The sequence below is a fragment of the Varroa jacobsoni genome, unplaced genomic scaffold, assembly GCF_002532875.2.
Source record: "Varroa jacobsoni isolate VJ856 unplaced genomic scaffold, vjacob_1.0 scaffold_694, whole genome shotgun sequence".
NCBI lineage: Eukaryota > Metazoa > Arthropoda > Arachnida > Mesostigmata > Varroidae > Varroa > Varroa jacobsoni.
In genome coordinates, this window is record NW_019213596.1 from 79,010 (window position 1) to 106,485 (window position 27,476).

The following is a 27,476-nucleotide window of genomic DNA, read 5'->3' on the forward strand; positions in this document are numbered from 1 at the left end:
TGAGATACGATTTCAAAGGTTATCGTTTACAGCCACTAAATCCTTTCTGCATAGGAATCTTGATTATACTTTAAGCATGAACACTGCGTTGAGTGGCCAATGTCCAATTGTATTGCAATCCAAATAAACATCGAGGCGGCATCGGGTACTTACCTGCAAGCAAAGTTAAGAAGGTTAGATGGAGGGTTTATAGTACATATACTACTGAATCTAGCCTTCTGTGCTGAATACGTATGTTCTATTGAACCGAGCAGCGCAAGGAAATGATCGAAAATACTATCCTGTACACGGTTTCCGCTGGATTTTTATTCTCAACATTCAAATACAAAAAAAGTACGTAAATAATAAGTATAGTAGAGATATGATGCGCTACCTTGTGTGCGTTCACAATCTCAACAGATACTTTCAACAGCCTTAACAAAAAGTGTCCTGTTTTAAACAGTGTCGCATCTTAAACCCCACTCGCTCAAGTCGCTGTTGCACTGACCGGCGTATCCTTAGCCGATGCACTCATATGATGCGTTTCGTATCAATGCGTTCGTTCTTTTCCAGATAGTAAACATCTTCTAATTTCATGACTTCAACATGCTGCTAAAGCTTGCTAGATCGATCACCCCCTAGAGTTCAATGAAGATAAACACACCTTCTTTTTTTTGTTTTTATATCGATTCTTTTCCACCCATTGCCAAATGATTAATAATTACCCCTCTTACTACGAATGGTTACGGAATGGACTATCACGAAATCGTATTGAGAGAAGGGGTTAGGCACAGCCACAGTTTGATGAAAGTTGTAACCGGCTAAGAATTGCACCCTCGCAAAATGATGTTCTTTTTGCATTCATTCAGAAGTTTTTTGTGTGTACATTGCTCTTATTGTTAGCCATTGAGTTTTGCTATGGCTATCGTGCTTAGTAAAATCGTTGTCAACTACGATCAACGACGGATTATTGTTATGCAGTAGCCCCCACACTTAAGAAAAACAACCAGGTGGACTTTGATTATTGTCTCCGCTGTAATTGCTCAGGCGGATGACTTGTCGTTCGTTGATATCATTTGTCCTTTTCGATTCATCCGCGTCCCTGGACTCCTCCCAAACTCGTCCTTTTCTGTATCTTTATACCGGCAGATTCAACAGCGTATTCATGATATATCCACCTGGCCGCATTGCACCTTACCATGAGTGGTACTATTTTTACTAAATTTTATTGTTGTAGTATGATATAGGAAAGCTATTAACTTATATATAATTATTATATATATTAACTTATAATAGGAAAGCATCAGTGCTATCAACGCTATTATGACTGGCGGCGTCTCACGGCCCTACTGTTGAGGAAGGCATTTTTTTCTTCGTCTTCGTTTTCATCTTTTTCCCCCGTAACACTACCTAACTTATCGTAGAAAATCGTATCATCGGAAAGCGTCGCCAGCGCCAACGATAGCAATGTCGCCAACGGATGAAACAGTTCCAGAATGAGAACGAGCATGTAATAGGAAAAATATGGACAGGATAAACAACAACGACTCTTACCGAGATTATAAACTTACTGCCCAATCAACATTGGCAATATTCTGGAAGTAGGTTGTGCAAGCAGCGTCTCGCAAAAAGTTCGGACTTCGTTACTTCGTCTATCATGGTGACACCCTGTCATTGCTACTGCTTTGAAAAGTGGTGGGCGGTTCGAAAATGTAGAAATGAAGAAGGCCACGAGCGGCGGTAGAAACGCCAACAATATCGATAGCAGGAGTAGGGCAGTACCAATCGCTGAGAATAGGTTAAACATGGCCAGCCTATAGGGACGCCAACTTTGAAGCAAACCTTAACGAATCCGAGAAACGGTAAAGCGATCCTAGACCGGAAGGTTCGACACCGAAGACTAAACCGCCAAGAAGAAAAGGATGAAGATGCAGAGCAGAATATTAGGGAAAGAAGAAAGCTCTACTTAGGCTTTTTGGCTGTGCTTCATTACTGACCAGCACCAGGATTCTTGCTGACTCCGTTGTCTTACCCTGTCACGGTTATGAATAGCGGTTCCGTCAACACACGACATCGTCATCATTATTATCATCACCGCACAATGTCGGCAGTGACGATCCCGCCATTTCCGCATCGTCATCTTCGATATGCTTGGTGTGGCTTGGCGTCACTGAATCAGCCATTATCGTTGCGTTAAATACGAGACAGGCCTATCTATTTGCCAGCTGTTCTGAACCGAACAATTGGGCCCTAAGTAGTCGTGCTGGTTCGTTGACAATCAAGACAGAGAGTGCGAACGGACCTTCAGCGGTGAACTATTTCTACTAAAGATGTCTGAGAAAAAAGGGGAAAATCATCATATTACACATTGGAACATTGTAACAACTGGCGGGGGGTTAGAGGCATCAGCAACCCCTACTGGCTGTTTATGTTCACAGAGTCAATAAAAAAACAGACAGCAGGCAGCAGGCTGTGCGAGGTAAAATGGGGAAGCATTGAACTTTTGCACCTTCACGATTTGGCGTGACGAGTACGCAAGTACTATGTGTTTCTAAACAATTGATAGGAACAGGGTTATCCTGTATTCATTAGCATTGCATAACGTTTCAATGCAAACGAACTATTAGGCAAATATTCCGGTTCGTCGGATATACATTTGTGACCAAAAAGCAGCTCTAACAACAGCAGCAGCAGCCATTCTAATTAACAACGAACTAATTGCCGCAACGATGTTAGAATTTGTTTATGTAGCAGCACCTAGAACACGACTATATGGAGTATAGTTACCGCTCTAGATAGCTAATATCTAGCCGGTTAGCCAGCAAAGATCTATTTGTTCTACTGCAACCCGCTGCTCCCCTGGGTCGCTGGCTGCCAGATGCCAAACACTATACTCCTGACTCTGCCTTTTAACGCTGGATCACTGCACGAAAACCGCCTCTACGGGTAGTTGAAGCGGATGCGGCAAGACGTGGGCCGCGACGTCTCATTCGGTTACGCAATAGTTCTGGCTAGCGTTAACGGCGACACCAGCTGGTTATGCTGTTTAAGGCATTCGCCGTAGTAACGCATTGACAGTGGCCATAGTGTTGGCCCGGTCGTAAACTCGATGTGGGGCCCAGGAGCGTCGCTGATGCGCATCCACTCCAGTTTCTTCCATCATTTTCACAGGCGGAGGCACGTAGCTGGTGGCACAGCACCACAGTCGACGGTTCCATTGTAACAAGCGAGCGGTCACTGCTTCGTACTGCAGTTATTTTAGTGAAGTAACTGTAGTGATCTTGCAAACGTTCGAACACTGCATCAGATCTTCCATCCCCTATTGCATTACTGTGACGCTGAACAGCCCGGCGTCACGATGCCGCGAATGGAGTAAACAGAGTCTGCTCAGACTGTGCAATTGCGGCTCGTTCGGCAAACGGCTGCATGACGGACAAGTAATAATAATCAACGATGCCAAGCAGGGTCAGCACCAATAGCGGCAGCGGCAACAACAGGAAAATCGGGCACCGGAATAAGGTATCAGAGTGGGTCAAACAGCTCGGCAAAGTGCCGGGAACTTCTCGCGGGTCCCAGAACAGGCGAATCGTTGGAAGAATCGAAGCCAGCGGCAGGCGATCACCGTCGTCTCCGGAGGTTGGACAACATGGCTTAGCATGGATTATCGAACATCACTCTAAAGGTGAAAATATTTACTTTGTTGGTTATCAAAGAAATGACGCTATGATGTAGCAGTAATGGATAGTATTTTGTCTCTTATTTAAATAGAGTTAACTACCGTACGTCTTTTTGTGCACGGTGGGACGAAACGCGTTATCCTCATAGTGGATGGGAACTGAATAAAAAACAGATGCGTGACCTTTGAGACACTGGAAACGCTCATGCTATGCATCGTGCAGGCACTTGTCTTCGCCATTAGTCAACCATGATTTAATTGATCGATCAAACTCACACTCAATCATCGCACACAGTAATTAGCTTAATGGTCACACGAACATATGGGTTTCCTATTAAAATGAATAATATCGGCGTATTATAGGCCGTTATTTAACAGACATAGTGAAATGTGCACGAAGGTACAGAAGCTTTATCCCGCGTCTACTGGCGTTGCTTGATTCAGAAACATCGTCGCCCGTCGGCCTTCATCCCATCGTTCGCTCTTCACGAGCGAACTAACACTGCCAGCCGACAAAAAGCGTTTGCTACCTCTTCTAATAACAAACTTTCGGGTGAAGAGCTGTCTAGTGTCAGCAAAGCCAGTGGGCCCAAACATGTTACTGAGTCCCTTTCCGTTCGCTCGTGCTCGTCAAGTACATTGTATCTCTCCACCTCCACGTTCCACTCGTCGATTCGGTCCGTCATATTGTCTCTGTGTGCCTGTCATTCAATATTCTACTTCGATAGCACTTCACTCATTCGTAGGGGGTTTTCCCCAAGCTCTCTACCGGGAGTGGCCCTGTGCTGAGAACTTCACTCCGCTGCCGTCGACCAATTTCACCGCAGTACGTGCGTGACCCCCATAGAAATTTTCAAGGTTACCAGCGTCATCATACGCGATAGAAGCTACGGTAGCTGGTAACTCGGACTGCAGTTGTTGCTGTATTGCTACTGGCTTCAGAGTCAGAAATTCCAGAACGAAAGGAGCACTTAACCGAGGACGAGGGGGGCAACGGAGCCCGGAGGTACTATTTGTAATATTATCTTGTTGTGTTTCTCTATTGTATTAGCAATAGGCAGCGAATAACAACAACAAGTGGATAGGTATTTGAAAGTTAATTAAGTAATTGTGGGTGCAGCTGGTTCTTGTCCTATAAATCTAAATTGTGCACCTAGCGTCGCCATTTTTGCACTCCAAATAAAAAACAGAAGCCAGAAGAAGACAGAAATCAGTAGCCCAAAAGCTTCTAATAATTAATACGCTTTCAATACGAAGGCCACGCTGTGGAAGTCTTGCGCGCAGATATCTAATCGGAGAATTAAGTTTCAAACAAAATTGATTGTGAGCTTTTAACATTATCCTAACTTTTACGGCAGTGTTTATTGAGGACTTCATGCTGAATGCCGTTATAAGCCCCGTTTACTGGATAGAAATAGTTAAGTGCTATAACGTGCTGATGTAAATGCGGAGAACGCAAAACCTGTCGCGAAACGCAAGGATACCTCGATTCGCTGAGAAATGTAGCTTGGCGGGCAAAACCTTAACGGTTCCAGTAATGTGAACCTTTTGGCATGGTAGGAGCTTTTTTGTTACGACCTTGAGCGAGCTGGTCGGGCCTGGTCAAGACAAAGGCAAGGAACAAGCGTATCGGTCAAGTCGGTCAGCTCAGGTGCTTGTGTCTACACTTTGCTTGAGTATTACAAGGTTGTGGCGATGGCATTGGTTAGATGCTTTACTTTTGTGTGACTCTTTTGGGGGTAAGCGTCACAATAGACGAGTATCTGTTCCAACGACAAGCAGCAATCGGCCAGGTCAAAGCGAAATTAACTTACTTGTTTAGAGATAGGAAGATACATTTAACCGTTCAAGCGTTTCTTTGACACCGTATTAACAGTTGTTAATCAATGTAACGGGTGGATAATTGATGGGTGTTATCGTAGCGCTCAGCATTACCTAACCACATTGTAACTCCGTGACCAGGCATTTTCTTCCCATATTTCGGTAAACTTTCGCGGCTAGTAGTTCTGAATCGACTTTTAGGTATGGTAGGCAGGCAAGGTCCGCACGTTACGCAGGCGACTGGTCGGACCCAGTGATTTCGCTAAGCCAGGTGTTAAAATGTTGCCAAGGTCGTATTCATGTTAAACGGGTTCACCGCCCACATACGCTGCCACAGTCCTTTCTAACTCTTCGTATTCTTACGACACGTATCGTATCGTATACTTACATAGCAGGGCAGGCTTTAACGGCGAATTGGAAAAGGCAAGAGGCCCAAAGAGCCTAAACAAATGTCATCCAGTTGAACACTCCACGCTGTTTGTACTGCAGAGCGAAAAGGCCACACCTCGCCTGCTAGCCAAAGACCTCTCCGCTGCACCTGAACGGGCAAGCGGCTCATTAATGCGGGTGAGTTCGACCAACTGATACGAGGCGAGAGGGCCAGTGGACAGCTACTTTACCCCAGGCTGAATCGATGTGGGGGGCACGTCGAAACTGCCAGAGTTTCAAAGCGCTCCACAGACAATAAAGAGAAATTGGGGTTTAAGGTGTCCGTTCTCGACCGGCCGATAAGTAGAGCTGCACTTCACAGCTAAAGGAATTGGCGACAGCTAGGCGAGACTTGGTTGTGATCGTGACCAAGTTGGACACTAACGGTGTTTCATGCGGACGTTAAACAGCTTACTTCTTAAGAGAAAGCTCGGGGGCAAAATGGCCCACACCTGTCTTGCTGCACACTTGGAAGTCGACTTCGCACCTTTGTGCGACACAGAAATATATGTAGATACACTCTTATATAATCCACAGGATATAATTGTATGTCGAACTCAATGCATATGTAATCTATTCTAGCACCCACGATACAGATATGCGATCGACTTGCGATACTTTTGTTAGCTAATAGTCGCTAGTAAGAATTGCTATTTTTGTTTGTAAGGTGGACGGGCAAAATTGCAAATCACTTAGCCACCTCAAAGCGACTACAACCTTTCCTCAACGTACGGGTTGTTCTATATAAGTGTGCTCGCTCGTAGAAATCAACGCTGTTTAGAGTGACAATCTTCTCCTTGAAAGGTACATGTCCATAATTCTTGGCCCTTCATTCTCGAGTGTATCGTTCGCTAGCGCTTGTGACACATATGGTTTAAAACGTCGCGCCAGAAGCACGAACGCCTTTGCAGCCACAATGCAGGTATCCGGTGAGATGCCACGATTATGGGTGGAGTTCCTGAAGGATTAAGATGACGGTGCCCAAGAAGCGCCTTCCAGCCCAGAATCGAAGCCAGCTTCGTAGCCTGTTCAATATAAGACTTTAAATACCTCAGACACTAAAAGCATGTGGGCGTCTAGAAGGTGATCTTTTACTCGATAAGCAGAAAATATTAAGTTTATTTTAAAGGACAGGAGGCGCTGATCGAATGTCGTTCGTACGATTTCGTTCGGTCGTATGGTTCGTTTTAAGCCGAGTGGTGTTACAGTGAAGCACCATGGTTACTACGCCGCAATGATTATCCTCCTCCGTAGTACCACCAAATTATATTTCTAGAAGTAACTGCCAAAATTCACAGCTGAACAGAGGCCACTGCCAGCAAGACACGTTTGCGTCAACAACTCAGTTTCTCCTGTCACGGCAACTACTGAAGACTATTGGCTGAGGGCTAAGTGTTGATGATCGAAGCTCTTCTTTTATATTCGGTACTCGGGTAAAAAATCAATAATTACTCGTCCGTCATACCTCATTTAGAATGAATTGTCAAGGGATCAAATTTTTCTAGCGACTGCTTACTGCGTTTTTTTCAAAGTAGGTGTCATTGCGGAGTCATCTACAAACACTTCATTCAGAAGCGATTAGGACTGGGTCCTGGTTCCAGAAAAATTAGGATGGCTAATATGTCTCTAAAGAATATCTATCCACACTTGCTTGGGTTAAATAACTTTCTTTATTTACTCAACCTATATATAATATGTGTTTTTGGTGGGAATTGAAGCACCAAGCTCTGCGCTTTTTCAAGCACAGACTTGGCCATCCAAGCCATCCCATCGAATGCGTAGAATTGCGTGTTCAATATGTAATCTACGTCATACGTGACTAGTTACGTGAGAAAGGTTTTCTACCGAATCATACTCAGCAGACATAACATATGGTGAAATTATAATTTAATAATATTATATTTGGTTATAAAACAAGGTGATGTTATTTTCCCCCCAAGCTTCCATCCTCTCCGATAGGGTTATGTCAGGCTTTAGTAACTTGCAAGTTCTTAACGGAGTATTGAATTAACATTAAACACACGTAACCACACACAAGCGCCGACACGTCTCTGATTGCCAGCATGTCCACCGCGATCACCGACAATCGTTCGCCGTTATTATATATAAAAACTGTAATAACCGGCTCGTATTACAAACACTTTTACTTTCTCACTGTCTTAGTAGTAGTGATGGTGGTGCCTTATAGCCGATAGTGGCAACTGCCTCATATAGACGGTAAGTGCGGGTGTCCAGTGAAGTCGAGAAAGCAGCGCCGTCACTTGTTTCGCACGTCGTGCTATGCCGGGGCCCTGGAAGACTCGATGCAACGGTGATAGCCACGATGTCCAGCTTTTCGGGGAAGGAGTGAACGCCCACTAGATGATGGGCCACCGCAAATCGACATCTATCTACATGTGTGAAATGATGTTACTCCCTGTATCAACAACATGTCAATGTGTATCTATCTGATGGTCCACCCAACTTCAACGGTTAGTTGCTGTTGTCCATGCACCAACGTACGGTGTAGCCTTCAACGTCGTGACTTGCCATTGGCTGCCTTTGCCGCTATAGCTTGCTAATAGCTAACGGTTGCCGTAGGGTGATGGCAACAAGTGGCAAGCACCTTTTGAGCAAATTGTTTAGGGCTCGCGCGCCAAGCGAGCAAAGCTCTGCTGCGAAAGCTGTGTGATATCTATTTCCGGCTACGACAACAGTAAGACTGGATATCACATCCGTAAGCTTTGGACCAACCTGAGCTTGGAACATGACAAGGCCCAAGCACAAGAATCGGAACGGCAGTTAGCTGTCAGCAGTGTGCTAACAAAGGGAAAGGCCTACAGAAAGAAGCAGGACCTAGAGCGCCTAGGTGACGCGGTAGATTTTCGAAAGGCAGCAGCCTGCAGCAGCAGCAGATCATTTCCTTCGAATTAGTCGATTATAATAGAATGACCACGTGCGGGAGAGACGTAGAGAAAATGCAGACATCAACGTGATCATTCGTTGCATAAACGAACGCTAACATGGAAGAAGCTGAGGTTATCGCCATTTTTTTCTTGTGACGGTTGTCACAGCAGCCTTACGTTGCCTATTGCACGGACATATAACCGCACTTGTATATGATGTGCTAGCGTTAGAGTTAAGATGTGTGTCGGTCCTCCTAATCGATCACCACTAGCTCACATTTTTGTACCAGCTTCCAGAGCTTACAGAGCTACGGTATATGAAACAGAATGCGTTTTATAAAAGTTACCGCATAGAGTTACATTACACTAACTGGCCCTAGGGATCAGGCCAAGGCGGGACACTCTACATGAAATAAAATACCATTGATCCCTGATTTGACAAAGAAATTTAAAAAAACTGAGCTGTTGTAAAATACGACTCAGCCTATTGTGTTTATATATATATATCAGGTTAAATTAAGGCGGCATACTTTGTACGCACGGTGCCACGCGCTAGTATTATACTGTCAATAATATTCTAGATGGGATTGTTTTGAAAGAATACGTTTTAGAATAGAATGACATTCTGGCCAATGACGAGCATAGGTACTTATTGAACATGGAGATTTGTTTATAGCACAGTAATAAACAAGCACAACAGCTATATAGGTTTCAATGTGATCAAGTTGGCTTGGAAGAACTGCCCGCAGATTAATGGAGTTTTACATCATTCCTTGAACAAACTAGTGTCTGGATGTGCCAGTGTTTTAAAAGTGGCTTCAACACAGGGCAGCGAAACTTCACGAGGATCAATACTAGATCTTCAAACAAGCTATCAATGATTGTAAATTCTTCTTTTTCAGCCATCATTAAAGCCTTTTCTCACAAGCTAAACGTCCTCTCTCCGCTTTGACGAGTAACTGATTACTTTCGTGTGTTAGGTAGGCCATATGCTTTATCTTTGTGGGATCATATAAGCTAACGGCATTCATCGGTGGCCTTAGCTACTGCTTTCCTCAAAACCAGTATGCTACTGTAGGCCTACGAAATGGTCTAGTGGGTGGCGAACTTACTGGCATAATTCTTCTTCTGCCGTAGCAACAGTGATCTTAAGTAAGTGTTCTCTTGTATAGACACGACCCCCCACCATGTCCTGAATGAATAATCTGTGCTACAACGGTTCGCATTGGTATATTCTGCTTGGGTGATGGTCTTACTCAGTCTGTCCTCTTTGCTGCTGCTGGTACTGGTGATGCTGGTGCTTAGATTCGTCAACAAAAAATTCCGCTGAAATGACGGCTTCGTTGCCATCGTCGCATATAAGGCGGTTATAAAAGTTGCAGTAGCGGCGGGGAGTAGCAGTGATAGTGAATGTTCCCATCTCATCTCATCCCCGTTGCACCTTAACCAACAGCGAATATTTCAGGCCGCATAGACTTCTCCGATCGAACGCCAGCTGCTGATAGCACTCGCGAATGCTCATGTCGACCAGCGAAGCTATGAACTGATACCGAAACCGGCGCTGCTAAAGGAAAACTTCAAAACAACAGCGCACCCAGCAGCAGCAGCAGCAGCAGCAACAACATTACATGCTAGCAAAGCCGATGGCAACCAAGTACCCTTCTTTCCTTCCGGTGACATCGCATCCGTCACGCGGCTGGCGCACGGTAGCTGAAGCTGACGTTAACGCAATGCCTGCTGACGAGTAAAGGCTCCAACAACGCCAGCGACAGCAGCAGGAGCCGTTATATCACCGTTAGATAATACCTTGCCCGGCCAACGGCTGACAACGGTGACTTTTCGATGGGGACGCCGAGCCGTTCATTCGCTGGCGGTCGCTCGTTCATCGTAGCCACGCTGACGATAGGCACGTTTGAGCTACCGCCGCCGCCGCCGCCACCGCGTCTGCCGGCCTTCGGCCGAGACGGGAACCGCTCAGCTGTTATTTTGGCGTCGTGCGCCCATCTGCTAGTCGACCGCTGACGAATGACCGCTATTGCGGCTGCTGTTATCGCATCGATATCTTCGCTGTTATGCTAGTGTTCGAAGATATTGTTGTTGTAATAGTCCCAGTCTTCACTTTGAAACCTGCCGGGATGCACGCGCGCATAAAAGCGCGCTGATCGCTGCTGGACACAGCGTCGTTGTCGTCAACTTAGTAAAAAGCAACAACATTGGTGGCATCAGCATCACACGAAGGTGACCTTAGGACTCGCTACTGTGATAATAAGAATGACGCAGCAGCAGCAGCAGCAGCAATAGCTTCCAAGTCCACATCATCGCGTTCCGTCGTCTTCACTAACAGGAACAGCATTAGCAGTGAGCTGCGTGTGTGAAAGTAACAGGATAGGATTATTGCTTATATTGTGGAAAAGGGGTGCAGGAAAATACCGAGGTGACGACCTTTTCACAAAATACGTTGGATAATGGAAAGTAGCAATGGCAAGTACGATTGAGACGTAGTTCGTGACGCATGTACGTCCTTAACGTTATCATGTACTATGCTTGATACCTGTTCGAGTACAACAGACTGTTTTCGCATGAGTCGAAGTTGGGCTTCCTCCCGGCTTCGGTTTTTGCCTCCATCTCAAACGAATAGAAGTAGTAGTTAAATACATTGCATCGTTATTCTGTGATTCTAGCCGTTCGGCATAGAATACGAAATTTATTGCACACGTGCGTACTCGTTATCTCTCATAGATGTCACGCATTGACTCGGGACCATTGTCACAAGTTGCAACATGATTTGCACAAGCAACCTCGTACGAAATGTGTGGAAAGGCAGCGTACATTGCTTTCATTAACAAACAGATGGCGAAGCTGTGATGAGCTCCTTAATAGTTACCAGCAGCCGACTGGCATAACGAGGGCAATACCTGCATGGATCAGATATTTGGCCAGGGTGGAGGGGGCGGAAAAAAAACCAAGTCGAACCACTGTATGTTCGTTATAAACTGGCAATGCTATTATACGTACGTAATATTAGAACGGGACGTTAAACGGCTGTAATCGTGTCTTCATTTACGCCACAAGTTACTGAGTATCACGGAGAGCTGGCTATGGCTGGCTAGTTAACCAATCCTTATAGTATATAAGATTTGTATACGTACGTATAAATCGGCATATGCCAGCTGCCACCTATAGCGTAACTATTGTCTAAGCGCGTGAAGGTTACTGTCAGTAAAAGTAGATACCCATTTTCAGGTACTCATTTGTCATACTAGATATTTATATTTCGATTAATTATTTTTATTCGAAATTATTTTACCTGCCTTCTTTTAATTGGTACTTTACATTGCAGATGAACGCCAACATGGCTTGCATATATATATATATATATATGCAAGCTCGTTATAGGAAAAAGTAGCTTAGACATTTTCTGAACAAACCGGACTCGTCAGCTCGTTCAAGCTCTGCTAAGCCCAAAACCGGATTTCCAAAGGAGCCACTTTACGTATCCGTAATAAAGACAAAGAAGTCCCGTTGAGGCAGGCATTTTTTTGGTAAGACACTAATGTAACTAGATTCGTATGTGAAACTATTTTCCTTGTCGGACAATAATTATTTATAATGAACGCTGCGAATGCCAAGTGCCTGGATAATGTTTTAAAAAGCTAACTACAAATGGGGAAAGGAAGATCGACAAAACACATAACACTTGCGTAGACTCTGACTTCGCTCGAATTTCGTCTGCTAAAGTGTATTTTCAGAGATACGATCCGAAATCTGGCAATTCAGTTACCAATACGATGAAAGCTAAGGACACGTGTAAATAAAGGCCTACATTGAAAAACATTTGTGTGATTCCGGTATTGCTTCGATGAACATTTTTCTGCCACAAAGGGCTCTAAGCCTTTCCAGTTTTTCTATAGCATTTTTCATAGAACTCAAATGATTTCCTATGCCCTTAATGCGAATTCTCCTGTTTGTTTGTTTGTCGTATCGGCGATTTAGCATCGTATCCATCGTGCGCCACCGTTACCACGAAAGTTTGGATCCTAACGGAACTGCATACAACATTCGCTTTGGGCCTAGACTATGCCTACTGGCCATCTCAGAATGACGACAGAGATTTTCCTTTGGAGTAGTGCAGACAGACTTCAGGGAATAACTCAACGAAAGAGCCATGAAATCAGTGCAATGCCTACGGACAACACAATAAGCTTGGAGATGGACAAACCCTTCAGGCCGGCGGGATCAATTACTATTTCTGCCTATCAATATATCCTACCGTTCAAAACTTGCCGGCCGACGTAGACAAGATTAAGCAGGCAAACGCAGGACGAGAGAAAAGACCAGCTTCGGGTCCGCCGCGTCAACAACACAATAATCATCAGCAGCGTCATCGTCGTCATCATCATCATCACGATCACCATTATAATCAAGTAATGCAGCAACGAAAAGTCTGCTTGTCGCTCAGCAGAGCAAGCCTCCCAACGTGTTGTTCTGTTTTCAGTGTCGCAAGAGTCATCGATAGCTGGGCTAGAGCCTGACTTTAGACACCGTCTAAGCGTCCACAACCAAAACCTCTTATTCCTACAGCGTGACCAGCAGCCACGACAAGCCGCGTGATGAAGAGCGCATTAGCTGAAAGAGCCGTCGAAGAGGAAGACGGGTTAGAAGATGACAACTTCTATCTGCGACGCTCTTCTCTCTTTTTTCGCTTGCTTCATATCTTTCTTTGGAAAAACGAAAGGTAGGACGACGGAGTAAAGAAGGTGCAGTCTGTATGGGATCGCTACTGCCCGCGCGCGGCTCAGAGAAGTCCTATGCGTTTGTTCCGACCAAGAGCAGAAGAGACAGTAGTTGAGTTTAGGAAGTACCGACACAGCAGTTAGCACAGGCGACGCATGACCGGGACTACGATTCCAGCCCTTCGCCGCCTGTAACTCCGCGACTAAAACTCGCCATTGGCAACAGCGTACCTTGGGGCCTCCGGCCGCCAAAGCGACCCGTGAATGAGCGCTTAACGGCTGTAGTAGAAGTTGTAGTAGCATTGTCTACTATCGAGCTACTCCTGGAAGTGGTAGGAGAGCCATGCGAGACGAGATTGCTCGCCGCAGAAAGTCTGTTTGGAAAGAAGCAAAGCAGTAGAGGTAAAGGAAGATCGCTGTAGTGACAGGGACGGTATGACGACTACAGCAGCGGCAAAATTACTGGTTGGTTGATTCAGTTGGCCGGCAGGGAGGGGTGAACGATTGAACGGGATTGCTTGAAACTTTGAAAGGAAAAAGGTGCGTAAAGAAGACACGATGAATGGATGGTAAGATGGCCGGATGATCTTACCGGTAGGCCTGGGCGGATGCATAGACTTACGGAAAGAGCAACGACACGACGTCGGACTTGAGGGTGCAGCGACTACAGTTTTCTCTGTAAGATACCGTAATGGCGGATACTTAGGTACTAGCTGTCCAATCTAGCCTTCTCGTACCGCTCTGTACCACTTCCACCATAGGCTAGGTCGCATAGTGGAGGGGTACTAGAGTAATCGCTATGGAATGAAGTAGCTAGAGTAGTTGTTGTAGTTTTTCTTTTCGAACTAGATATAGTTATGTGTAGATGTGTGGGTAGAAAAGCCAAGCGTGTACAGCGAATGCACACTGCGTTACGCACAGCCGCGTAAGGAGCATAGATAGGTTAGTTAGCTGGTAAAGGTCTCGCACAGAATAGAGAAACCATTCCACATGAGACGCTTATTGAGTCAGAGGAGAGGGACAGACCACTGTGGAAAGCAGAAACATCGCAGCAATGGGAAAGGGGCCTGTAGGCAACGTGGCAAGCTTTTGACCCTCTATATCCCTATATAATGTTGTTTCAACGAGAAGCACAACGCCAATAAAGTATAATATTGAATAATCATACACATTATAATCGTAATTATGTTCGATTTGAAAATTTCTACTTGAATTTGGCTCCTTTCGAACGTTCGGACTTTGCCTAAACCTGAGCTGCCACTGGTTGGACATAGGCGCTTTTGCTTTTCAAATATGACTAGCTTACAAGGTTCATGCGCGTGTAGCTGTTGAGTTAATATTATATTTGTAGTGACCACATGCTACTAATCCACTCATTGCTTAAAACAATGGTTTATATACAGATTTGGTAAGCAGGTTTCTTTTTTAGGCGAAAAAAACAATATCTGTAATTTGCTAGTTATTGCAATCTTATACCGATCACACTCTACAGTGACTGTTTTCTTCAGTGTATAGGAACTCATGTGCCTATTTGTACGGGATTCTAAGGGAGTGTACATATGTTCAGAAGTACAACAGTTAGCCTTTCGTTCGCGTAGTTTTGGGGTCAACTTGCACCAGCTCTGTCATCCATATATTTTATTGTGGCTTATTCATAATAAAGTGATATGCAGTCTTTGCCATGTGGGTCTGGTGATTCTTTGACTCTTGGCATGAAGCTGGCTGGACTTGTGTCTTTCCGTTCAGCTCTCGTAGAATGGATCGGGCGGTAGGCGTGGTAAGGTTCAGCATTACCATGAGTGAGGTAACGCGTAGCATCTTCGTGAGCACCCCCTAGAGCGGCTAGACCTGGCTCCGCTAAAGGCTTCCCATCCTAGCCGGATTACCTCTGTCATGCTTTTGCCTGTAGCCCTTAGTCAACGACAGCCGAAGTTTAAGCCGGTAACCAATGAGTTGGTGTGCATACGTTTATAGTGGATCATCCTGAGAAAAGTGGCAAGCGAGTAAACTCGCTTCATAAAAGAGCTTCGACCAATCAAGGATATTTTCGTCGTCAGGTCTGCATTTGCACACCACATGGTGGGAATGCACTTCAACTAAATTTAGCTTCTTCGTCCCATCTCGCCCTCATCCCACCACCTAACCGACGCCCCACGAACCCGTATGGTACCCTATAGCCCCCGTTTTTAAGTTGCTGTTCACCCAGCTCAATAGAGGAGATGCTGACGATCTGGACAGCTGCTATTACTTGCCTGGATGGACTTGCCGCTGGAGCCAGACTCCACAAACCAGGGCACACCCTGCGTAGACAGAGTATGTGTAGCTTAGCCCATATACAATGGGTGGTCGGGGCTACTTTCGTTGCAGAAGCGGGCGATTACCGCCTGTTGCCGGCGGTTGAATGTAAGCAGGCGAAGCTACAAAAGATCTGCGGCGCCGTTCCGTGAGCGGCACAACCTCTGCTAGTTGACGCACATCCACGGGCGTTCAGCCTATATGATACATACGAATGCAGGACCCATGGTATTTGCTGCACGCCAGCAACGGGATGGGGGTAAAACGTCAAGCATCGGTAGGCCAGGCAGTAAGTCGCCGCTTATGAACTTAACCTGATTTCAGCAATTGAACAAGTCGCATATTTGCGTAGAAGTTCACATGGCAGAAACACCACATTCATATGCAGCTCAATTAGGAGCTCCTCACTGATACGGATGTACGCGTATCAACATCGACGTCTGTTAGTTGTCTATCACCAGTATATACATAGCAATATATATATATATATATATGTATATGAATGTACATATCTGTGTACAAGTCTTTTCATTGAAAAATACCAAGCGCCTTAATACAAACGGTTTGATCCTAAGACAACAAAGAGACCCACTTTAGTTATCTCTTTCATCTAGAAAATAGACGCATCGTCATTTTTCGTGACATAAAATTATTCGCCCTGTTAACCCACTCCTTCTTCCCATCAATTGAACTAAAAATAACAATACTGCTATTATCGGTGCGTCAATAACAACAACAACAACAACAAGAGTAACAGCAAAAGTGTACATGATCTCGATACGGTAGAGACCCAAACAAAAACGACCTCGAACCATAACTCTGCAGGTCCTGGTAGGCAAACCATCGGGTCCGAGGCCGGTTCACGGCGTGTCACGAGTTCGCCAAACGATTGACATAAAAAGCTCTCAAAATGTATTTTCGTACTCCGGTCCGAACTAACGATACTTCCATAACACACGGGTCGCGCTGGTGTCGGCAGTTCCACTGCCTTTATCAGCATGACTGGCGCCGACACATTTTGCATACAAATGCTATTGACGCGCAGATACAGGACGTACAGATTGAAGAGGACGTTCGTCAACAGGTCGATAAATGAACGGACAAGCGAACCTACATCGCTGCTGGGGCCGTGCGGGGCGAATTGCTCGCCGTTGCTGTGAAGATAGTCGTACATACAGATCCGTGTTGATAGGGGTGAATTGTACAGCGTTTCTGGCCAAAAAACCATGACAGCATCAAACTACAAAGAGCAGTAACAGCCTCAGCCGCAATGGCAAACGGCAAGGACGGCGCCAACAATAGCAGACAGAAAAAAGAAAAATAACTATAACAAAAAAATAAACTTACAGGAGGTGATGAGGATCAGAACGATAAAGGCTTGCTGTATAAGGACGAATCCACTGTGTTGTTTGCGTGAGTTCTATAAGGGTGGTGCTTTCCCGTACGTAGCAGGATGACTTGCAGCGGTTACTGGCAACAGGTGCCGTTTTTCTTATTGCAGGACTTCCTGCCGTGGTTAGCACCACTACGAAGTTGTTGCACTGTCCTGATTAAGGGTTCCGGTTCTCTACTTTGCTTTGCGTGCCGTCGTCTGTGAATTAGGTAGCCCTACAATTATAACGATCACTAGAACATACACCAGCAGCACAGATCATGATTTCTGATACGATTTGACAAGGCACGAATGCACCAGCACTCGTCAAACATCACACACAAGCGTTCTGATCTATCCGGATTGACTCGATTATTGATCGCCTTCTTTCTAGTGCAAGTAGTATTGAATCCCGGCTATTGCTGAATGGATAGATTCAAGCTCAATTCTACCGCACAGGTTGCTGTTCCTGTAAAGTTGTCGACAGTAGTGAAAGCGGCTGGCAAGCTTATACTTGACGTAAAGTATCCTCAGATATGATGTACGCTTTAAAGTCAAACGACCGGTGGGGACACATTGTTAGGTTACCGGCGAAGCTAGAATACATAGAGACGGAGGCGGGATTAACGATGGGAAATAGACGGCCGAACACGGCGAGTGACTGTTGCCGTCATTGACAACGATGCGTTAGCGGCGTAAAAGTCTTTTGCTAAACTGAAAAGCGACCGGAGCCAGCCGATACAACAGGTGAAGGCCGTCACAAACCAAAGGTTCAGCAGCAGCAGCAGCAGCAGCAGGATCTAAACCTAAGCGAACGGAGGCACGAAATTAAGGTAGACCTTTAAGCGAGCATTGTCGCACACTAACAAACTCCTGTGGACACTCTGAACACGCGCAACAGCTTTCCCTTGCAGCTTCACGGCACCATTATTTTCATTTCACACCGTTGTTGTAAGACGTATACTGCACAGGTACCATGAGCGATCGATGACGGTTCTCTCAGAAGAATGCTACTATTAAGGTGCTGTTGTATTGCGCAAGCTGGCCAACGTATGCGGCACAGTTTATCTCGTTCTGACGGTATCTGACGACCCAAGTGTCTAACGGCTGCGCGATCTTAACGGCGAGCGCACGCCACTCGTCAATACCTTGGACCGTTATCTCGCACTGCGCTTTTTCAAGACAGATTGGCCACGCATTACACCAATGATTCAATAAACACTTTACTCACAGATCGAGATGACGCTGTTTGTTTGTAGACTGGGAAGTGTTTTAGCCGCTGCCTTCGACCCGTCTGACTCTCCGACTCCCCGGCTTTGACGGCAATAGGCAGATCTCAGAGTTGCTTTCGCTAGAGTCTCCCCCTTTCTCTCTTTCTTAGAGTAGGTACCACAGTAGAACTGGGCCTTTAGGCATGGTCAAGTCCGCGCACGACTTGAGCCCTGAGAGACGACGATGGGCGAGAAGGATACGGGAGGCAGCGGTTCGGTGCCTAACAGGGCCGTGGCGGCTGCTACTGCTGCAGTTCTGTGTACCTCCTCTCAATAGTGTCTTTCTGTTGAGTTCGGCAGAAGCACAGACAACGTCAGCATAGAGGCATGAGGATAGAAGCCACAGGATTCGAAGCAATCGTTGCACAACTATAGTTAGGTTTGCTTCTGAGGCAGGGATGGCTACGCGCGAGACTGGATATCTTGCAAGGCGCTCATAAGGCTGCTGCTGCTGCCGTCATAACACCAAAAGTCATCTCGTCTTGATGTCTTCAAGATCCTATTTGTGGACGTTTGTAATTTGGTCCTATCCTCCAGATGTTCTTAAAGGACTTTTTAGCCCCAGCGGCCGTACCTCTATGTTTCCTAATGGTTTCGCTGCTAGATCGCTGTATGTGAATGCTGTTGTTGAAACGAAGGTCTCACAGACGGTTAATTAGCCAGGCAAAGCAGCACGGAAATTTCAAAACTGCCGGTAACTAAAGGAACAAGCGCGCAGATCGTACACAGCTTTGCCGGTTCACGTGTTTTGCATCCCGATCACGCCTAGTCACGCATATACGGGTATGTTGTTGTGTACGAAAATGTCGATTTTTTTCATAGGACCTCCTCTAGCTGTTGCGAGGCCACCTCATCACACGAATACACGTAAGGTATAATGCGACTATGAAGGTTGAGTTAGAGGCATCACACAGAGGACGTTCTGGTAACAGACGCGGTTTTGTACACGGTATGTTTACAACATGGCTTGATTTTCCGACGCACATTTCAAACGAAGAGGCGAGCACTTCAGTTCAGCAGTGAATTTCAGCACGAAAGGCGAAATATTTGTACACGACTATAGTCAGATAGGTGTGGCAGAAAGGTAACGCTAATAAAACGGTAATAAGTGATTTATCAAACGATTGGATCGAAACTTCGCATACGAAGTATCACTAGAGGACAGACAAGTTACGACGAAGATTGCACGCAACTACGCTATGAACTCACGCCGACCTGGATATCGACGCAGAACAAGTTGACGCCACTCATACCACGTCGAAAATCACGCTGACACAATCACGTTGCACACGGCACGCGTCACATCACAGATGCTACCGCTACTAGTACTACAACTAGTTTTCGACCAGTGCACGAGCATCATTCACGGGCGAACAGAGACTGACGTCGCTAAGACCGCCGGCAATATTTCAGTGCAATCGGGAATCGCTGTGTTGCTGCGGTGGCAGCTGCGTCAGCAGCTCGCGAAGCGACCAGTTCGCAAGCACGCGTTCGTTCCCCGGCGCCTCGCGTCGGAAGAGAAAGGGCCAAAGCCTCTGATGTCTCCCCTATCACGATGGAGGCAACGGTGGTGGCGAAAACGGTGCTGACAACTGGATGGCGACCCACGACGTCGTGGCTAGACACTGCCACGGTACAGACAAGGGGCTTCCAGATGCCTTCCCTGCGCGGCAATGCCGTTGGACTGATTACAACAATGTGTCAGTGGTAGCGGCGATCGCGGACGCTGATGACGGAAACGTAGCAGCCACGGGAGTAGCAGGTAAAAGTCGTTCAAAAGTAACGTTGAGCCCTAGCAAGCGGCGTCGGACGTGGTGACGGCAGTTGCAAATGTACAATCGAGCAGTGCGAAACGTGAACCGTCGAGTAATACCACCAACGAGTCCAGTGTGACCGCAAACATCGCTTCAGTATTGTAGGGGGCAATGGGCATCTGTAGTGACAAATGCTTAATAAGTTGGGGGCGGTGGCCCGGGGTGTTTCCGAATTAAGGATGCCGGTAGGAGACCAACCAAAGAATGAGTCGTGATCCTTGACGTCGTGGAGACCGCTGCGCGTATTGTTATTGCTTTTGTTGCGGGAAAAGCCACACCTGAAGTGAATGCAAAAAAGCCAACCTTCGTGGCTAAAAATTTCGCTCACTTACGCGTGCGATAAATAGAGATACGTCTGACGCGTGAAATTTGGACGCTCAAGTTCAACCCAGATAGTAATTGATGAAGCTACACGAAAGGGGAGTACGATGTATTAACGATCAACGAAGTCCAATAAGTCGAAGTCACAGCAGCCTAAATACAGATGAGATCACAAATGACGAAGAAGATACCTAATACAAGAAAATAATGATACGTGATGAATGCCGCAGTTGAAGGACTCTTTCATGAACTCCCTGTAGAAGTTACGGTGAATCAATAGAATCGCATACGCAGTCCAACGACGCTAGTTCTAGCTTTTAACGGCACTGTTAGTTCCTTTGAGGTGGTGCTTCTTTTTACCTCTTGGTTATCTTCAACTTAGCAACGCTCAACTTGAATCCTCAGCATGTTTGCCTTTCTGTTGTAACAGTTGTTTCTTTTAGGTACAGGAACAGCAATTTCTCCCTTGTACTAAAGTAGCGAGTGCAATAGCTATATTTTCTGTCATGGGTGTGAACAGCAGCAGGAGCATACGAAGTTGTTCTCTGTAGCTCAGATCCTCAACTCGTTTCAACGTCACTTGGAGAATGGTTAAGCGCTAAGCTTCTACGGCGACTACGAGGTGTTAGCGCTCTCAGCAGAAGTCTCAGATACTCAGTCAGTTCTATCTTCCCAACGAGCCGACAACCTCAGCAATCAAGACAGTTCGGAAGACCCGGCTCATTGAGAAAGGCGGGGCTTAATCTGCGAAGGGGTGTGGCTTTAGATCGATGCTTGGGCGCTCCGGGAGTGGAAAGGGAGCAAATGTCCAGGTTTGGCTCCGTTGAGCTCGCCTAGGTTGAGGTGGGTTGGTTTCTAGTGAGGTGCACTGCTTTGTCTGGTACCTAATGAGAAAGGGCATCCACCCCGATTCGCCGGCAACAGGCCGCCATCGACACCAACAACTACCCCCCTGAACCGGCCCCGCCTTTTTCTACCGACGCCTATCTCATATCATATAGCTGCTCACGCTCCTCACAAGAGGCTAGCGGAGCTACCTGAAAAGACCGAGGAACTACCATGATCTTTCGGGGTTGATCAGCCGGGAGGAGCAAGCCTGCATGGAACAAGGTAAACATGGGCTGAACAGCGCTTTCCGATTCCGATCTGGGTCGAGTCTGTGCTTCGAAGTCCTTTGGTGTTGCAGATCTTGCTCTTCGCCTCTTCATGATACTGCTACTGTCTGTACAGGCCGTACATGTCTAGTAATAGCCGTAGCAGAAACAAGAAGGCTTGGATACTTCATTCGCTCGTACAGCAACCCACATCCCACTAGCAGCTCCATTATATAACGGATTCACTGGACCGTCTTTGGAATTACACCGTCAACCAGAGCAAACTCTATTGCGCCAGACGGCTCAAACAGTCATACCACATTGATGATGGTGAAGAGTGGATTGTATAGAGTTGCCTAGCAACCTCATAGCTCATGGTAGCAAACGAAGTCGTGTCTACCGGTTGCGTTGCAATTATCTGGAAAGTAGTTATTCGTTCATAAAGATTAATTCATTATTGTTACCTTTATTTTTCTAAGTGTGTGAGTCGTAAGCGTATAGATGCAAACAAGGTTGTAAGCAAGATATGCAAGATTCCATCTGCGGTCGACCCGATATAGCCAATGCCGACGGTTACTCGAACGAGGTATTCGGTGGGGAGTTCATTCTGATTGCAATGTAGTACTTCTCAGGCTGTCTACAACACGCCTGTGTATATGTCTGTTATTAAAGTCAATCTTAACTCGTTGTTAGCACTCTGTGTCTAATCGTAAAAGAAAAAAGGGAATAGATGCTTGCAAGTATGTGTTTCTGTGGTTAATAGTTACATGCTTGGCTACCAGTGAAAGGGTGACAAAGAGACGTGGAACGCTACCTGTGCTTAACGCAAACGGTAGTAGCAACTGGCCTGTCTGTCTTATATGCATGCGCGGTGCGCCAAATGAGAGCATTATGCCGAGCACCCGTAACTGCCGCCGCCGTGGGCAAAATCTGTTTCAGGTCTCAAAAGCCCTAGCCAGTCAGGCTTAGCGTCCCATAGAAAAGGGTAACTTGGCACATCCTTCGAGCTGTATTCGAAATCAAAGCGACTGGATGCGTAGTGGCTAAGAAATTGACAGACAGCAAGCGACTGAGAGCTCTCTGAGGGAGCGTGACCGCATTCAAAAGTTAATACTTGTTCTGGGACAGACGGAGCACATGGAAATCGTCAACCTACCAGCCATTGGTGCACTGGTCAACGAGCCATCTACTAGTGCCCACCCGATCAATCACTGCGAGATCAGTTAAAACTCCCGCAGAATAGCTGAACAACACAATACTTCCATGCCAAGCTACCACCTTCTTTCGACCGCTTGCCTGCATCGATCAACTACTATTCGAATGAAGTGGGCCACTCATATTAAACCTCTATAAAAACCATTTTGAACAGATCTGGGGGCAGTGACATCTGATTTTGGGCGAAACAGCAGTTATACATAAGCAAACTGTTTTTTCCCCCTTTTCCCAAGTCTCTCCGGCGGATCCGGTGTCTGTATCGAGTTAACTAGTCCAGTGTGGTCAACCGCACAACCTCGGATGCGTAGGACCCGCTCCAACGATCTCTGACGCGGCTAAGTGCTAGTTACCAGTCCTGATCAGCATAACTAGATCACACGACGTCACACAGCTCGAAAAGCAACTGATGCTGATTTATTTAGTGTTACGAGGATGCAGAAGATTGATCCTCGAAATTAATTCTTCTTGTACTTGCTAGGACTACGAAATACATAGTCTCGATGTAAAACTGTTAGAGCTTGTTTAGCGATAATATTCTTGAAGTGGTTACACAAAATATTCACAAAATATTTGGAGAGAGGTGAAATATTTTCGGCACTCGCTGGTAAAATCTATGTGACATAATGTAACAGTTATTCAATCAACCGTATATAATATATCTACGACTCACTTCCACTGTAGATTAAATAAGGGCATATCTAAATGTAAGCCATTTTCTTCTATTTACGATTCGGGATCTTCATTTCATTCTTCTAAATAACAAGAATAATGGATGTTACGACAACTACATGCCTGATACGGCTTTGGCCAACAACCTTTGCAGTAGGAAGGTAACTCATCAGATCGGTCACAGTCTCCGTTGTTACAACCGAAATGGAAGGATAGGCCTAACGCACAATTCAGGTCCTTATAATAGGGGCAAGTTTACGACACGATACCAGTAGAATAACCTGATATAAATTCGGGCTGTATCCTTACACATACAGGTATGCACGATTTATGTCGTACATCAAATTGAAGAACATAATGTCGGCGTCGCTCATACCGACTATATCGTCTAAAACCGCCATACATTCCAGTAGAGCTCTTTCAATAATATCCGTCCACAGGTCTCTCAACGTTGTTCACAATACCTATACATGCCTACGCGCAGTCGGAGAATTAGAATGATCTTTAATTTGACTTATCTAGCACAGCTGCATCAAACAACAATACGTTAACAAATTGTAAACCTAGTTCTATAATTTTTGAAATGGATAAGCCTCTTGACGAAGTTAGCTCGAAATGCTTACATCAACTTCAGTCATTTGCAGCGTTCAGTGGACCTTCCGAGAATTGCTACTGCTAGAAAAATTCTCGCAAACTTTTACCGATAGCCCAGGTCCGTAAAAAGAAATTGCGATAGATCTAATCCCGACTGGTCCCATGCACTTTTTAAATCCGACGCGACTTTCCTTATAGTCGTTTATTACTAGAGGCATTTATTGCGTCTGCGTACGCGTATTTCAGATATTTTTGTATCATATCCTTTGTCAGAGTAACGACCTTTTTAACGTCGAACCTCACCGAACACCGGGTCCAGCTTCTGAGTATAGATGACGGGTGAGGTGCACGTGGAATCGAGGAAATTCATCCTAAACCCCCTTACGCCGGTCAATTAAATTGACATCATCATCAGAAGGTTGTGACAAAGAACAAAAATTATGTTATACGGCAACGCACGAGCAGCTTGCTAGCGTGTGTTTGCCGTCACTCTATGCTCGCATAAAGATCTAGCTTGTCAGCCAGGCAAATCGAGATTCGTTTAAGACAATGCGAGAGAGCGATAATGACGTTACGATTTAAGCTGAATTTACCATGGCTCCGGAACCAGCAGTAGCTCTGCCATACCAGCTAAAGCGTTGACACGGACGATGCGTAAAAACGTGCCACTGCATCGACGAACGCTGATAGTAACCGGGTCTGAAAGAAGTTGGCTGTAGCCGTAAACGAACGATGCGACAATAGCGCCAAAGGCCATTGTAATCGGAGTACTTCCAATGGAATCATGTGCCAGATACAGGCCATGGACAGAATTCAAATCGTAGGAATGGTAACAAATATATGCGACGGTCTAGGAGAAGCATCGCATCGACGAGCTGCAGCGGTTAATGCTGATTTGAGTGAACCTGAGTGAAAATCCATCTTATCTAATGGGCGGAATCGGCGGTAGCGTCTGCAACCAGACCCAGGTTTTAACTCGATTCGCCGCATGAGAATTGATGCGGTCTTATACTCGCAAATGTTTGTGCCGTTATGAGGCTATCAGGCCGTTATGGAAAAAGTTATGAGGTATCTAAGAGAATGGTAAGTAGTGATCAAAATGTCTATAAACTAAAATTGCTAGCTCATTTGGGCCTATTATCCTGACAGTGTTAGAAATAGGTAAATAAGAAATATAACATGCAGCTGCTGATGAAAAAAGCACGATTGATTTTTACAATGACCTTTGCGTGCCTATAAGTACGCACTTATAGTAAACGCAAGTGAACAGATCTGTCCCTTCTTCTATTTACTTGAGCATTGTTATTATGACCACATAATTGATCTCTTTGTTAATTTAATTAATCTTGCAAAAGACAAAACTTATCGTACACAGGTCATTCATTGTCGTACCAGCTCGTAGAAAGTGAGTGTCTTGAGAAGACGGCAGATACGTCGTCACAGAGATAACCATCACAGCGTCAAGATACATTTGCTAAATGTTTCTCTGATGTTACACTCCGGGAACGCGTCTATCAGAGGCAGCGATGGCCCATATTGTAATCTAACTTAATGATCTCTATAATCCATTGTCCCCTTTTTTGATCACACAGTGATGAAGATCTCTGGTCCAATGATCAAGCTAGTCCACTGGTCATGTCGCGACTTCCTAAAACTGCGGTTGTTTTCCTCAAGTTCTCAAGATTCTAGTTTGCAAGTTTAAGAAGATTAAGTACATGAACCCAGACAACACATGTCAAAAGTTGTGAAGCCCATTCTTCTAAAAGCTTTGTTCGATTCAAGCACGGCATCAATTACTACCATTATTAGGCATATAAGTTCGAGACGCTCTTCCATACTCTAAATGTACTTTTTTTTCTTTATCAAATAAATATATAGAAAACCATATAATTTTAATTTATATTAGACGGCCACATTGCTAGTCAAGGTGTCATTGGTGACATCCACCGTTAACGGAACCCAGTCGATTAAACGCAACGAGGTTCTATCTGTTGTTTGACGGCTAGAGAAACCATCGCACAATACAATGCCTCTCCAGCCTCCAGGAGCAGACTCTTTTACAACCGAGATCGTCTGGAGCAATCCACAATGGTTGCTGCTCTCAGCGCTGTGGTGCCAGCGACGGCATTGCGAGTTCGCCGATGGAGTCGTCAACAGAACGCAGGAGAAACATATAAAGGTATCATATCGCTGCTTCGCTGAACTGTCGTCGTTCCATGTCCCGACAACGGCGCTGATAAACGAGATCGCCGGCAAACAAACGCGCAATTTTCACGGCGGCAGTGGTGGCAACAACAGTGGCTAGGACGACACACAGATAGCGTCAGCATTGACTGTGGTGTCGATGACTCGATGCTCTGTCCTTCCTGTGAAGAGACGAGATTTTGGGCTGTGATAGAATAGGCAGTTGCTTGGTGAACGACGCGGTAAAATTAGAGTGGGCACGGCGACAGGAAAATTATGAAGTCTATTCGATATCATTTCAACTATATAGGTGATAATAGCCACAATGTAATTCGTGATCTTTTTGAATTTGATATCGGGTTCGATTTTCTGAAGCGGCACCTGCGCTATAGTAAATGTACGAGAGGCATTGATTTTCTAGGGTATAGTATGTAGATTGCGTGATGCTGGCTAACAGCTGCGTATACGGGTATTAATTCCGTTTAATTCTATGGCCGCAATTTATGTAGCCAACATTAACTATATCTTACCTTTAGATGGCTCCTAAGATGATAATACGGAACAAATAGTGAAAAACACACATAATTATCGTAACACCGATCCAAATGACATGTTTTGAAGCAAATTATTTAATTTGACAGAAACATGAATGAGAGTCTCAAAGGTCGCCGCCAACATCAATGTGCTGCAGGAAATGTTTTAAGAAATTCTCTTTTTTTTCTCTTTTTTTTTTGTTAATAAAAATGTACGTTTTATAGCGAAATTATAGTATGGCGAGCATTGTCTACTGAGATTACTACTAGTACTACTAGTAGTACTACTACTACTAGTACTACTACTAGTACTACTAGTAGTACTACTACTAGTACTACTAGTAGTACTACTACTAGTACTACTAGTAGTAGTAGTACTACTACTACTACTACTACTACTACTACTAGTAGTACTACTACTACTAGTACTACTAGTACTACTACTACTACTACTACTACTACTAGTACTACTACTACTATTACTAGTACTACTACTACTACTATTACTAGTACTACTACTACTACTAGTACTAGTACTACTACTACTACTAGTACTACTACTACTACTACTACTACTACTAGTACTACTAC

At 45.3% G+C, this 27,476-nt stretch overlaps 1 protein-coding gene and 1 long non-coding RNA gene across 2 annotated transcripts in view; one reads left to right on the top strand and one right to left on the bottom strand.

Annotated features, from left to right (window-relative positions):
- Positions 1-15,205, top strand: part of LOC111262717 (uncharacterized) — a 20,648-nt gene extending 5,443 nt beyond the window's left edge. The window contains exons 4-5 of the long non-coding RNA XR_015312025.1: positions 12,131-12,332; positions 12,784-15,205. This is a non-coding gene — a long non-coding RNA (uncharacterized LOC111262717). The remainder of the gene's footprint in view (positions 1-12,130; positions 12,333-12,783) is intronic.
- The window catches only part of Mef2 (myocyte enhancer factor 2), a 104,781-nt gene that overhangs the window by 62,848 nt on the left and 14,457 nt on the right, over positions 1-27,476 (bottom strand). The gene's annotated exons all lie outside the window — the stretch shown is intronic.